Source organism: Larus michahellis, chromosome 1 (genome assembly GCF_964199755.1).
Source record: "Larus michahellis chromosome 1, bLarMic1.1, whole genome shotgun sequence".
NCBI classification, from domain to species: domain Eukaryota; kingdom Metazoa; phylum Chordata; class Aves; order Charadriiformes; family Laridae; genus Larus; species Larus michahellis.
The window spans coordinates 38,226,542-38,237,955 of NC_133896.1; positions in this window are offsets into that span (position 1 = coordinate 38,226,542).

An 11,414-nucleotide genomic window follows, 5' to 3' on the forward strand; every position below is an offset into this window, starting at 1 on the left:
CTCTTGGCACACTATTTCTACAGTTTCTGGGTTGCCAGACTTTGGTTTCGACTCAGGAGAAACGCAGTTGCTGCTGTGAGGCTCTGAGAGTCTCAGACTCCTCTCCTGCTCCAGAGACTGGACCACTGAGAGCTCAAGCTGGAGATAGGCTCATGTGTCCCATATTTTGGGCACTGAAACCGACCCTGGAGTCCTGCCTGGTGGATGCTGCCACCAGGAATCGCAACGAAGACATGCATGAGGCCAAGAGCCTGAGGAGGTGGCCAGTGAGGAGCACGCAGCACGATGCTTCAGTGGCCACTCATGGTCCTAAACCTTGTCCGTCTTTGGAGATGGACACACACACATCATCTTGGAGCCTGCGGCTTGGGAGGGAGGCTTGAAGAGCTGATCTGGCATGAAAGAGCCATCAGAGAAGATGTCCACTGAAACCCTGGGACCTCACTGCCCTGGACCAACCCACAACATCAGGCTTTGATCTTGCTCCTTTTCTTTTACTTTCCACTTAGGAATCTTTAATCCTCCTAGAGAATTAGGTATCTAGGAGAGCTGCTGAAGCAGATCCCACAGGGAAGTTAGGAGGAAAAACACACCAGCTCTGGATCTTCGCTGGGCTTTGCGCTGCTCAGATCAGGTCCACGTGCAGAGACATGGGAAGCTTTGAAGTAAATAAGCTGGGTATCCAGGGTGTTTCAATAATTCAAGAATGAGGGAATTACAGTGCGGGCTTGAGTTGTAATTTTGGTTTTATGTGCCTAATCTCTGCTTAAATTCAGGTGCCTTCAAAGATTTTAAATCTGGCTCTAATTTGAAACGCACTGCTACAAGCTCCTTCCTCACTGTCAGCTGAAAAGCAAGGGCTCTGGGAAGTTGTCTGGGGAAAGGTAAATCTTTTCTGTCACACTGAGCTACTGTGGATGCCAAATAGAATGAGGTAGCTTTAAAGGATTTTCCCAAGTCAGCTCAGAAAAAGTGATTATATAGGATTTATGAACCAGCTTCTCATAAATTTAATAATGATTCACCATTTCCTCCACTTGCTAGATTGCTTAGCACTGATTTGGATGCTCTGATAGAGCAGCATTAATAAGAAGCTGCGTGATTTACCTTGAGGTGGTATTTCATTTTCTGAAGAAAGTTCACATCTCTGATATCAGAATGAAGGAAAATAAAGCTTGCATAACAGAAGGTATAAATATGGTGTATTCAAGAAATATTTTTAAACTGCTGCTCTCAGAGCTGTTTCAAATGAATCTGGATTTCTCCCCTAAACCCTATGACAAGTCAGGAAGAGAGCCAAAGTGCATCAAGCATAGCTAACTGATCAGAGAGTCTCTCTAAGGTGAAAGAATTTAGGGAGGTGTCACCTCCAAACTGTTCTGTCTGGTCTCCGCATCATATTTACAATGAACGTGCTTCATCTGTATCATTGGGAAAACAGGCCATTTAGCTTAAACTGCTGCCAAAAGTGGCTAAACTAAACTGACTGACTTTGTGCAGGAGCAGATGAGTGCTCGGACAGCTGGGTGTCTGCCTTCACCTGGGTGGAGACTGACAGAGCAGGAGAAACAGATGGGGCATGTGGTCCATCTGACCACATTCTAAAGTCTCAGCTCCAATCTCTACTGCCACTGCAACTGGATAAAAGTGTGGTTTATCAAGAGGTAGAAGAGCGATATAAGCAATACATCAACACATCAAGGTCTTAATTAGTGTTACTTGAGAGCACCCCTGAGGAGAAGGGCTTGGGGGTATTGGTGGATGAGAAGCTCAACACGAGCTGGCAATGTGTGCTCGCAGCCCAGAAAGCCAACCACATCCTGAGCTGCACCAAAAGGATCGTGGCCAGCAGGTTGAGGGAGGTGATTTTACCCCTCTACTCTGCTGTCCCGAGACCCCACCTGCATGCTGTGTCCAGCTTTGGAGTCCTCAGCACAGGAAGGACATGGACCTGTTGGAACAGGTCCAGAACAGGGCCACAAAGATGATCCAAGGGCTGGAGCACCTCTGCTATGAGGACAGGCTGAGAGAGTTGGGGTTGTTCAGCCTGGAGAAGAGAAGGCTCCAGGGAGACCTTATAGTGGCCTTTCAGTACCTAAAGGGGGCCTACAGGAAAGGTGGGGAGGGACTCTTTATGAGGGAGTGTAGTGATAGGACGAGGGGTAACGGTTTTAAACTGAAAGAGGGGAGATTTAGATTAGATATTAGGAAGAAATTCTTTACTGTGAGGGTGGTGAGGCACTGGAAGGGGTTGCCCAGAGAAGTTGTGGGCGTTCAAGGCCAGGTTGGATGGGGCTTTGAGCAGCCTGGTCTAGTGGGAGGTGTCCCTGCCCGTGGCAGGGGGGTTGGAACTAAATGATCTTTAAGATCCCTTCCAACTCTAACCATTCTATGATTCTATAATGGAAATAATTTAAAAAGGAATCATTATTACTAGGAAAGAAGAAAAAAACCTGTGCTGCTCTCGACCAGTACTATGTTGGAGGGTAAACATCCTGAATCCCATCAGGCTGGTTGTACCACCACTGAAAAATCCTTTTTCATAAACACCTTCTTCTTTCAAACTTAGTAGGAGTGGAATATGTTGGCACTGTTCAAAACACACACGTGAAATTTGACTCCTACTGTGAAAAGTACTGTGGAAGAATGACCTGGTACATTTGCAGGTGTGTTGTCTTTCATTGATTCAATACAGGACAAATTCAAAGATTTATTCCAGTCAACAGCCTTGAAATCCTAGCTGGGCTCTGAAATTACTGACTGTACCTTCGTTAGTAATAAAACCACAGACTGAATATAAGTGGTTTGTGTAAAAGAAGCCAGGGCCTCTCCTAAGCACTCTCACCTGTGAACAAAACAAGTCAGAACGTAGCAAACTCCATTCTTCGTTAGAACCGAAAATACAAGTATGTTATCAAGTAAGTATGCCTTATGGGAGCAGCTCTCTTAAATTAAAAGAAAATATGTGAGAAGAGTTTAAAATTTTAAAATCTACCACATTAATATAAACATCTTTGTGTTATTGTCTGCATAGATGTTACATGAGCAGACTTATACACAAAGGAGCAGGAAAGTATAAAATCATTCCTTCATTTGTTAGAAAACCTTTGCCACATGTCATGGCAATAATTTTCTCTGTTTTACGTCTTAAAACAAGCTTTTCTGGGACCATTTTATTATTAAACAAATAATTTTGGATGTAAAGACCTTACTGTATAGAATATGCGCATCATTACTGTTTGGGGCATTATGAACACTGTGTGAGTTGTGCTAATACAAGAAAAGAGAAATCATGATTCATTACTAGCTTCATAAGGTGTGGGATTTACCAGTGGATTCAGTCAGTGTTTTGCCCTTCTCCCTGGAAAGCTGTAGGTGAAAGGAAACTTGCTCATAATTACTAATCAAAACTCCAGCCAGGAGCTGGTGTCTTAATGAGCTTAGGTGGAACAGTGTTGCTTATTAAAAGTTGAGATTTCAAGTGTTGGTTTGTTGTTTTTTTTTCCTTGAAAAAGTCCTATGGAAAGTCTCCCTTCCTTTGCCTTGTTTTAGATTAATTTTCTACTTTTCCCTTCCCCATTCTCAATAAGAAAGGACTTCTTTTTCTCTTCAATGCTCACCTCTTCCCCCATTCCTCCATAATTTGGCATCTTCCAAAATTCTTCAGCTTACAGTTCAAAGTAGCCCCCAGATTTGCCTGTGCTGGCCCTCATCCCTCCAGCTCTGCCTGCTCTGTCAGGGCCACCCCAGGGTGTCAGGTGACTGGAGATGCTGGGAGGAGACCCCAGGAGACCCAGGAGAGAAATCTTGACTGAGTTGCAAATGTTAGAGCTCCACGTTAGACTTGCTCTTCTACTTTACCTCAGTCTATTTGCCATACGTCATCTCAAATTTTATGCTCCAGAAGAAATAAAAAGTTCATTGCAAAAACTACACCAACCAAACACTAGGAAACAGCCCTACAAAAAACAGAGCATGCAACTCACTGCCTGTTAAGATTGTTGTGTATCAACAAAAAGGGAGCAAGCACGTCAGTAAAGAAAACCAATTCTGGTTTCAGGGTCACAAAGGAATTGCTACATGCAATCAAGAGTCAAAAATCTTTTAAGTTTTGAAAAATCATCCAATAATTTTACTTCTCAGATGTGACAGAGTCCTGGCCTGCAGTGACTGCTAAAGGTCTAACACATTTCCAAAGGAAAAGGGTATTAGCTGCAGCACTGTATCAAACCCTAAACACAGTGCATTTCTACCAGTCCATAATGTCTCTGGCATTTTGGTCTGGAAAACTTAATTTTCACTCTGTGTGAGCACCCCAAAGGGAGCTTTATTCTTTATTTTACTCTCTCTCCTGTGCTAAAAAAACACAACCTAGTTTGAGCAATTTGGCTGTCATCGTGCATTCATTTTCCATGAGTATCTTCTGATCCATACTGGATGCGTGACCCAGCACAGCATTATGTGAGCATTTTAACTTTTTATTAAGTTCAGACCTGCCATATCCCTCTTGTCAGAACTACTTCCATCTCTAGGTGCTTTATTTAGGATGGAAGCTGGTCACGGAGAAAATTCCATAGTGTCATTAAATCCCAGCGGATTTAAAATCCTCCTGACGTCTATGCCAATTGCTGCTTGACAGCATCCATCAACAAGATCTCACCACTCTACTCAATTTTTCTATTATTCACAAGCCCTTTGGATCAGTGCCCTACAGAAAAATAAAAGGCAGAGTTTAGTCTGCTATTATCTATCCAGACCTGGGAGCAGCTGGGATGAATGGGAGGACTGCAGGGTACTTTCCTGTAATGCTGCACTCTGTTAGTGTCCGTCATCTGCTCCCACTCCATCCCTTCTCTTCTCTAATCCTCCTTGAAACCTTTGCTTTTCCAACAGAACACCTATTGGGAATGGCTGTCTGAGGAAAAAGAGAAGAATGAAAATTAGTGAGAAGTTAATCTTTGTATTCATTAATTTTGTTGTTACAAAAGAAGATGAACAGTTGCATTTAAGCTGTTTTTAGCTGTAATCCTAGCACTTCCAGCTGCTCATTATGCTTGTAAGACCACATGAAGAATATTGCATTAAATTCATTACCAGGAAAGTATAGAAAAACTGGAGGAACGGTAACAAAAAAGGGCTAGTGCACAGCAGTGATTTATTTATGAAGAAAGATTAATAGCTAAACTCAGGAGCCTAGCTGAAGGGAAATAATTGGAAAGGCTCTCAAAGGACCCTCTGGAAACAGGCTCAAACCTCAGACTGTGAAAGTCCTGATTCATTTTTATTTAGTCCTTGTTCAAGAAAAAGCTCCAGTTAAAAATTAAACAGGGGGAAAGTGGCTACAAATATTTTCCAGATCTGAGTTATCAAGCAAGGCTTTATACAGCCAATGTGAGCAGTGGCCTTTGGTGGCAAACAGCTGGAAAGCAGAACTGTGCACAGGTATATGACTTCTCTTGGGAAGCTTTAGTGGCTGCCTCTGGACCAGAAAAGCAAACAGCCAGGATCTGTTCTTTGGTCCTGAAGCTGAACTGTGAGAGGGGGGAGAAATGCACTCAGGGCGCAGGCATCTTCTGGGATGGTGCTTGTTGGCACAGGCCAAAATGTGCCAGGGTGCCCACAGCTACCTACAGTGAGGATGGTGGCACACCTCTGCTTCAGCCCCTCTTCTGGCCCTGGTCATTTTGCATAGATAGATGTAAACTGGGCCCAGAATCACATCCCACCAGTCACACAGTATCATACTGCTGGCAGTAGAGTTACCTTCTGCTTAGGAAAATAAAAAAAAAAAATACCATTAAGCACAGTGTATGCTAAAGTCTTCAGTCAAATCCTGAGGGAAACAGAACCTTCATTTATTCCTCCCAGACAAATAATCTCAAAAAGCAAAGATGAGCAAGTACAAAACAGTATTTAAAACATATTTACTAATATCCTTTTGTTTGACAGCCTCAAAAGACAGAGAATTTTCCTTTTCTGAGACCCCTTTCTTTTTAATTTTGACGTTATTAACTAGATCTTTGCTGCTTGGTTCACCAGGAATGCAGAGATTACACCATTACAGAACAACATAGTTCTGTAAGTTATGAACATAAATGAACAGTCTTAGATTCTCCTGCAAAAATGCAGACTTCTGTAATTCACCAACTATTTCTCCTTCAAACCATTAATTGTGACAGGGTACTAGAGAAAAAAAAAAGGCAAAACAAAATATTATCACATGGTCATAATAGTTACCCAAACTTTAATTACAAATAGCACTGGGGTATTTCAGGATTTTCATAGGAAGGGTGGTCTTTGATTTTCTGCTTGGTTTTTTTTCTTTTTTTCTGTTTTCCTTAGCCTTTTCATTAATGGAACACATTGGGATAATGTAGTCTTTTTTTTTTTTTTTTTATGCCACCGAGATACAGACTGTTTTAGAAACAGTACTGCCAAGTGTTATCCACTACAAAACACTGTTGAAGGAGGTTTTATCTGTTCCTGGAGAACTATAAAACAGTTCTGGATTTCTCTCCTGAGAGATACAAACCCGTAAGCATGACATGGAGCCTGGTGAATGAATGTAATATATTCAAGCAGAACTCTTCGTACACGTATATTTAATTATAAAAATAGTTATATCCTTTTTAAGTCTGTAGCAGCAGTCATTCTATCCAGAAAGTTTTTTGTGTTGGGGTTGCTTTTTCCTCCCTCAGACATAGAAAAGAAACTCGCAACACCATTTTTTTAAATGTTCTGCAAGCGTGTGGTGAAGTTAAAGTGACCCTGATCCTACAGATGAGGTCACCATTCCCTAAGGGGAATGTGCCAGATGCTGCAAACATTTTGTGGTCTTGGGAAGAAAGAAGAATGAGACCTCTCTTCCTGCTACATTTTTGTGGGGAAGCTAGCCTTGCAACACCAAAGAAAGTATTCTTGAATTTGCTATTAAAAATTAATCTATCATGCCTTTGAATAGCAAATAAATGTCCATAAAGAACACTGCCTAGAAGAAAGGCAGGTAGGGCTTGTCAGAGCATATTTAGTATCTATTTTCTTGAAAACCTTAAGACTAGAAACTTACTGATTTTTAAAAGTAAGGCTAACATTCCTATAATCAAAATTTTCCAAAAAGAAAAAAAAAATCCAGAAGAAATTTCCAAAAGTTTCCAAGAAGAAAAAAGTTTCCAAAGGAAAAAAATTCTCAGCAATGTACCTAATCTCAGCACGCTCACATGCTGATTAACAGCTCCTAGGAATACCAGTCCTACTTGATATGCATAGGCTATCGAATCAAGTTGGTCTCTCTTGTGTCTGATCAAGAGATAACACTATTGTCTGTCAAACATGCTGTACTTGGCATTTTGATGCAGCACAAGCACAAGCAGTTACAGTGACATACTGGCAAAGCCCTTTTAGATAGCTTGAGGAAGTTTAGGATGGCTGCATCCATCGTTGGGACCATCAGGCGCTCCCTAACCGTACCTGAAACTCCTGCTGTCTGGATCATAGCCTGATCTGGAAGGTACCAGGATTACCCAACAAGAATTGTGGCTAAAATAGAAAAACACTGACCGAAGTCAATCATCTTGCCACCCTATAAATGGTGATGCTAAGTCAGATGCTGTGAGCTCTCCGGGATCTCAGCAGGCTGTGACACAGTGTCTCCCCCTGAGCTTGGACTCCTCTCAGGGTAGATTTCACAAGGGTCAAAGATTGTCCGCTGATAGATGCCAATGAAGAAGAAGGGTTCAAAGATCATCTGCTGCCAAACACCAATGAAGGAGAAGAGTGAGTAATTCACTAAAATTGGATTTCACCAGGTTCAGAGATCGTTTGGCGCTAATAATTTACTACAATTTGCAAAAAGAGAAAACTCTTGATCATACGTTAACCTCTATATCTGTGCGTGTGTGTTTGTGTGTGTGATTTGATTTAGGAAACTCTGTCATAAGTCTTGTGTGAACCCTGCCATTTTTGAAGCTCTAAGTCGCTGTGTTGATTAAAGCAAATTCTGTTAAATCACTATGTTGATTGGCTAATGATTAAGTATTGTTAAGTGTCATACAATCTAATCCTGTGATTTAATGTAACAGTATTAATAAATCTTAAATTGCTGCTACCTCAAAGTTGTGTAAAATCAAGATTCACAACAAATTGGCATAGTCGGCAAAATCCTAAATTTAAATTTGCAACAAATTGGTGTAGTTGGCAGGATACAAAATCAACTGATTGGTGACAGTGGCCTTACACTGCGTTCCACATTAGGTTCTTAAAAATATTACTAGCCTAAGCACGTGAAAAGCAGAAATCTACACATTAAGGGTTTGATCATATCCAGTAATAGTTGAGCATTTGCTATTTGACACAGCAATTCTGGCTTCTGTGTTAAATACCACGTGCCCTGAGGGAACGCTGAAACAGCCTCTGTCTTATGTTTCTTACAGACAAAAGAATGAGAGGATGCTGAGACACTACACAAAGCTATGAAACAAGAGCCATTAGCCAAGGCACAAAAAAAAGTCATTGCTGAACTTTTTTTTAAAGGGATTTCATTGTAGAGGGCTAAGTAGGGGACTATATGGGTGAGAGGACTATAAGATTTATGACATTATCAAACATGTTTCCTTCTCCTCTACCTTTTAGAAACAGGTTCTTTTAAAGTAAGACTTTTTGACGTCTATTTCTAAGCATTTGCTCCGCACACTGCATCAAGGCTTCATCAGGGTTTTTTGCATAATGAAAAGGTTGTGTTTTTTTTTAGATTCTTCTGAAGCCGTTAATAGGGAGCAGTCCTGTGTCAGAACTTTGAATTAAATGCAAAGAACTTGTCTTTCTTCCTAAAGCTCTGATAATGCCAAGCATGTTTTCCAAGCACGGTTTCAACACTATTGCTAATGCTATGGTTTATATTGGCAGAGTTCCAAGTCAAACCACTGTATCTGTCCTGACCAGGGGGATCTATCCTACAACCCTCAAGTTTTCAGAAAGCGCATCTTCTAGACAATCACGAAGTACACTGTAAGATGATGTTCTTATAACAACTCTCATTTTTATTTTTTTTTCAGGGTTTACATACATCTGAAGCTCTACTATTTCAATACCTAAAAAGCATGTGAGACATATATCTCATTCATGGCATGTTTTGACATCTGAAATTCATTGTCTGGGGAAAACCCAATGTCTGTGGAATTATCACTTTCTGCCTTATCTGTAGAAATCTCATCCATAAGTGAAGAGATTTCATATGAGAAACTCTGGTAAGTAAGTTTTCATTTATCTGCATTTACAGCCCCTTTTCACTAGCCACGACTTTCCAAAAGCTTCCCTGTGTTGGCATCCGTTTATGGGATCCTGGACCTCCACAATTGCCATCTTCCGGTATTAGGTCATGCTGGTGGTAGCTGACAACTCCTGGGCCTCATGTCATCTTCCAGGAAGCTCATTACGAGCAGTAAGGATAGCTCTCTGTCATTCGGCTCCAGTGCTTGACTATAGCATCTCAAGAGGCAGGCAGGTTAGGCTGCTGTTGCCCATAATTTCCCTTCCTCAAAAGTATTGCTATGGAGATGTTTCCTCTGTGGCACCCTGAAAACTCATCGGAAAAGCAAAACCCTTCTGTCTCGAGAGGAATGAAAGCCTGAACCTCTCTCTTCTACTTCTGCCTCCTGATGTGCTATATACCTCACCCACTTTCACGCGCTGAGGGCTTACCGTTGACGCTTCTGCATGACAAACCCAGACTTACTTTTGGAGTTTGGCAGACAGGAATCTCTTGAATCCCAGCACAGTCAGCAATGAATATCCAAACGAATTTGAGACAGGGAGATCCCCCCAGTCCTAGTCAGATTCAAAGGTGAGCTGCCAGTCATCCCTTTAAAGGGGATGTCTGTCATGGGACAACACTAAGGAAGGTAGCAAGTCTTGTTTAATTGTGGAGGCTGGCATTAATATAACCCTTCAGTGTATAAATGGTACCTGCCAGAATGTTCTGAAAACTGCTTTCACAGTAGGATTTCAAATACCCATTTAAAGGATGGAGATTTATATGTGCACACTTTTTATTAAGTGAAAACTTGCTACTGTGTGTCAGGATACAAATCAGTAAGAGACAACGCAAATGATCTCTCCTTGTTCATTGTGACTATTTACTTTTTAGAGCTTTGTATTTTTTTCCCAATAAATGCAGCAGTATTGAGTTCAAATTTATAAATAGATTTTTCCCCATGGACAGAAGAATAACAACTTCTTTAGTGCCATGTCAGATTATACTCTTAAGAGTCACGAATTATCATGGCAGTGATATTACCATGCATTAGGAGGTAAAATCATAGGGTTGTCAAAGCGTGTTTTCCTTTTACTATATATTCTTGGCTTTTGGGGTGGAATTTAAAGTGAGACATGATGGAGAAAAAGCCAGTCCCCAAAGCTGATCTAAGATTTCAAAGTATTTTTCAAGCTATGATTTAGAACCTTCATGACAGAGTAATTTTTGAATGAATCTCCTGGCCTTGTGTGCATCTGTTTTTTAATGCCTAACAATCTTTTCTTGCACATCTGTTGTAAATTTATAAATCCATACAACTGCTCATTTTTTTTTTTTCACTTTTATAACATAACTTTCATGGGTGAAATCCTTCTTGCATTAGAGTTAACAATTTTACCATTGACTTCATAAATTTGAAGATGTACTTTAGCTGCTATTCTCTAACTGCATGGGTAGCAGTATTGAGTGTAAGGAAGAAAGAGAACCAAGAAGATGGGAACGTTAAACTTGTCTACACTGTAGAGATGAGCAAATCGTATAGTCCCAAATTTTCAAAAGGATCCTCTTATTCTCAGTGCTTAACCACCTAGCTCTAGAAAACCGACCTTACTTCACCTGAGCAGCAAATAGTCACATTTTCGAAAATCAAGGCCTACCTATTTAAAGCTGGGCACACAAAAAGCCATTCATAATCAGTATGCATTGAACCCTCAATATCTGTTCCTCAGTCTTTACAAAAGAGAGTATTTCCTTAATGTAATTACAAAGAGGAATGGAAATGTAGGACACTGCACAGGAACTCAGCATGCATAGTACAGACTGTAGAAGGATAAGGAAATTCCAGAGTCAGGCTTGCTGAATACAGTATTAAGTTTGTATTTTCAGAATAAGACTTGCGCGCTCAGACATCCAATTTCACTTACACAAATACGCAGTTAAATGTGAAATGGTGTTTCATAAGAAAAAAAAGTATCTTAAAGCACTGATTCAAATGTATCACTGCATAACACCATTGAGCACTTCAGTAAGCTAATGCTTTAAATTTTTTAAATTAACATGAATGTCTCTTTCCCCTCTCGTGTCTCCCTTTTATAGGCCATGTGTTTTCAGCCTGCCATGTAAAGGAGTTATTTCATTATCTGTGAATTAGGCTGAAGAAAGAATA